The sequence below is a fragment of the Orycteropus afer genome, unplaced genomic scaffold (assembly GCF_000298275.1).
Source record: "Orycteropus afer afer isolate SDZICR_OR568_19922 unplaced genomic scaffold, OryAfe1.0 scaffold00099, whole genome shotgun sequence".
NCBI classification, from domain to species: domain Eukaryota; kingdom Metazoa; phylum Chordata; class Mammalia; order Tubulidentata; family Orycteropodidae; genus Orycteropus; species Orycteropus afer.
Genome location: NW_006921686.1, coordinates 9,510,508 through 9,514,991, shown reverse-complemented (window position 1 = coordinate 9,514,991; position 4,484 = coordinate 9,510,508).

Here is a 4,484-nt window from a genome sequence, read left to right as displayed (position 1 = left end):
AGTGAAGAATGTGTGCCTGAAGCATGATGCTCTTTGAAGAACTGTCTCTACGGGATCAAAGTGACAACAGCAACTCGAAAGACTAGATGGGAACCTCGGAAGCAGTGAGTTCATGTTAATGGGGGAGGAACAGTCGACAGAGGAGGGTGAGAGCGCAACAGGAAGAATGAGTCCATGTCCTGAAGGGCACAGGCAGAAACTGTTGAATTGGTGTACGTTCTGCTGCCTGTTTTCTCAACAATAGAATAAAATGAATTATTTAGAGAAAGAAAGAAATGTTCAAGAGCTACAGACCAGGTCCTTGTTACTGTGTTCCCAGGGCCCAACATGTCCCTTCCCAAGCATCACTTCCTCACTTACACATTTATTCACCAGCCACTCACCGACACCTCCTCTGAGTCCAGCCCTGTATTAGGTGGTGCTGGGGACACGGCTGTGACTGTGACTGCCTTCGTGGGACTCACTCATGTCTGTGGGGGGAGGCAAACATTAAAGAAGTGATCAAAGAAATGTGTGTATAATTACACACTGAGCTAAGTGCCATGAGAAGGGGACCCTGACACTCTGGTACTATCAGGAAGGGCTGGGAGGGCTTCTCAGAGAAGGTGACATTCAAAGTGGCACCTTAAGGATGTGTAGAAGTTAATACAAGACGGTGAGTGGTGGATGAAAGAGAGAAGGTTTTGAACAGAGGGAGCAGCCAGTGCAAAGGCCCTGAGGTGAGTGGCAACCCTTGAGAAATGGGCTAAAGTGAGTGAGGAGGGGAAGCTGAGAGGCCCAGGGGAAACATGGCCATAGGGAGGGGCTACAGCTTCGTCCTGAGGGCCCGGAGGAGCCATGGGAGGGACAAAGTCAGAGCTGAGCTGTCACACATTTGAGGCAGAAAGACTCTGAGCTAAAGGCAGGGCTGGAGCAGGCACACAGGTGCTGGGGACCAGGCCCTCTGCTCAGGGTTTAACGGAAGAGGACAGTGCACATGACCCTTCTCTACCTGTCTGAGAAGGAGCTCTGGTGGTGTAGCGGGTAAGACATTGGGCTGCCAATCAGAAGGTCAGTGGTTTAAACTCACCCAGCTGCTCTACGGGAGGAAGATGAGGCAAGCCACTTCCCTAAAGATTTACAGCCCTGGAAACCCAATGGCAGTGGATTTGGTTTTTCCTTTGTTTTACCCTCAGACAGCAGACCTTCTTTCACGTTCTCAATCTTAGGGGCAAAACATTCAGTCTTTTGCCATTAAGTGTATGGTAGCTGTGTTTGGTAGGTGCCCTTTATTAGGTTAAGGAGCTCTGGTGTTACAGTGCCAAAGGCATTTGACTGCTAACCAGAAGGTTGGTGGTTCAAACCCAGCAGCTGCTCTGTGGAAGGAAGACGGGGCAATCTACTGTAAAGATTTACTACCTTAGAAACCCAAAGGGGTCTCTATGAGTCAGAGTCGACTCCATGGCAGTGGGTTTGGTTTTTTTTTTTTTAGTCAGGTTGAGGATGTTCCCTTCCATTCCTAGTTTGCGGTAAGTTTCTCTCGCGACTGGATCCCTCTCTGTGTGTCTGTCTTGTTCTCTGTCTCTGTTCCTCTTTTTGTCTCTGTCCTCATCCCTTGTCTCTATGTCTCTTTGTTTCTCTGTCTCATTCTGTTTCCCTGTTCCTCTTGTCCTCTGTCTTCCTTTGTCTCTGTGTATGTCTCTGTCTTGCTTTCCTTCACCCGAGGGGGTGTGGCCAGGGAAGCCGAGTTTAGGGGGTGGCACTAGGTCCAGGTTCCGGCCAAGGCCACCTCAGTAAACACAGGACATCCTGCGGGCTTGGAGGAGGAGGTGGAAGCTTTTCCCTTGGGACCACCCACTCTGAGCCCAGTCCAAGCCAAGCAGGAGCCTCAGCTGGCACCTGCTCTGCCCTACCAGGCTGCCAGGCTCCACCCAAGCCAGCAAGGAAAACCGTTGTCCCCTTCACCGCATCCTTTATCCTCCATGCCCACTGCTGTTCCCCTGTTCTCGCCACGGAGCTCCGGTCTCAGGGACCCAGCAGCCTCCTGAATGCCTTCCCATTGGTGTCTATACCCACTGTGCCCCCCCGGTGGCTTCACTGTCAACCCCAGATCTGCTTCTCCTCTTGGTCTGTCTGGGGGTGACCTCATCGTCTCCTAATCCCCTGACTAGAGCCCTGGGCCTTGTCCTGGACTTCTCCTCCATCCCAGGCTTTCCCCCTCCTCATGGCCTGTGTCTCCCCGTCCTGCCGCCCCCCCCCCCACTGGGCTCCTGGCCTCCAGTCTCTCCCCTCACCCCAACCACCCTCACACAGCAGTTACAGGGGTCTCTTTACCTCAAGGGTCCCCAGACCCTACGATGCAAAGACCCCATCCAGGGCCTTGGGCGCCCTGGCCCTTGTCAACCCCAGCAGCCCCCATGGCTGACAACTCTCCTCATTCTGCCCAAACCCAGCTGTTTAAGATCCCTGAAAGGTGGGGGTGGTCCTTCACCTCCAAGGCCTTTCACAGGCTGTCTGTCTGCCTGCTGGACTCTCTCAACTTGCCCCTCAGCTCTGAAGTCACTTTTGTCTGAATGGAAACCCTCCCCAGGGCTGACGCCCCCAGGCTGGGTCAGACACCTCTACTAAAGGATTTTGGAGCACCACACCATCCCTCGTTCAAGTACTCATTACAGTATTGATTTAATTACGGTAACAATTTAATAAGGAGCCCTGGTGGAACAGTAGTCAAGCATTTGGCTGCTAACTGCAAGCTTCACAGTTCAAACCCACCAGCCGCCCCATGGGAGAAAGATGCAGCAGTCTTCTTCCATAAAGATTATAGTTGGAAACCCTATGGGGACGTTCTACCATGTCCCATAGGGTCACTATGAGTCAGAATTGACTTGATGGTAACGAGTTTAACTAATAAGAAGAATAATTAACATTTATTAAGTGTCCATTATGCACCAAGTCTTTAAAAAAATTTTTAATTTGATTTGGGTGAAAGTTTACAGAGCAAATTCATTGTCCATATAGCAGTTCACACACATTTCGTTTCCTGACATTGACTGCAATCCCCACAATGTAACTGCACCAAGCCTTTTTAACTCTGTTGGTTCTCAGAACAACAGCCCTTGGAGGTGGATACTATTACTGTTCCATTTCACCCCTAAGGACCCCAAGGCCCAGTGAAGTTAAGTACCTTGTCTAGGGTCACACAGACACAGAAAGGTCAAGCTGAGGTTCAAACCCAGCCAGTCCAGTTGTCAAGCACAAAATCTGCCATACAGTTTACTGCTTTGATAATAGCTCCAAGCAGCATTAGATTTCTGTACAGGGGTTGCATACCGTAGGTGCTCAGTCGATGTTTGTTGGACAAATGAAGAGGACAAGGGTGGAAGGTGAGCCTTGGAAGGCACAGGGGTCCAAATCCTAGGGGACTGAGGTAAATTCTCAGGGCACATGGGCAGGAGACAAACTGATCTGCCTGTTACATAGAGCCTGGTAACAATTAGTCCAAGGGACTAGTGGACCATGCGAACCTCAGCCTATGTGCCCATGATCCCCACAATGTATCAGCTCTCTTCTCGTTTCTTCCCTGTGTCCTTCTGTCCTATGCATTCTGGCCCCCTGAGCAATCTCCCTGTGTAAATATGGCCCTTCTGTTCCCCCATGATTGATAGTTCTAAGGAGTATATCTACCTGGTGTAAATGTTTACAAGAAGAACTAGATGGTGCCCTGCTACCACTCTCAACCACTTGGAAAGAGATCAGTGCAAGAGATCTTGGATAGCATGGGAGAACAATGTGGAATGTGGTAGTTATGTTTGTGTGTCAACTTGGCTGGGCCTGGTTGAGTGGCTGGGCAGCTGGTGGTAGTTATTCCCCATGATGAGACTGGCAATCACTTCCATGGTGGGATCTACCACAAGCAGCTGAGTAGCTGCCTTTGGGATGTGGTCTGCTTCCTGTATATTAAGGAGAAGCTCTGAGACTGGTCTCTAGCCTAGGGCACGCTTGGGCCCTGCATGTAGCCATGTGGTTGTTCAGCAGCCTGCTATGCTCTGCCGACCTTGGGACTTACAATGGACTTAAGTTAATGGCCTGCCGTGTGGTTGGTAACATCAGGACTGTGCCTTTTCCTTGTCAACTTTGGGGCTTCTTAGCCCCAGCAGCCAGCAGCTGTCTGAGTGAAGAAATGCCTGTAGCTCCAGTGGGCCGGGAGCAGGAAGCAAAGCTGAACCCTAAGGATGAGGGGTTTTCACCCAGCCCCTAGAGCCTGGCACTTTGAGCTTGGACTTAAAGCCTCCAAATTGTAAGAATAAACTCCTGTTTGCTAAGGCCATCCATTTGTGGTATATTTCTTGTCAGATGGGTACTAGGGAACCAGAACATGGAACAAAACTCAAAAACATAAAAAAGACCAGGTTCTGACAAGGGACTTATCTCTAGAATTTATAGAACACTCCAACACCTCAATAACAAAAAGACAAACAATCCAATTAAAAAATGGGCAGAAGACA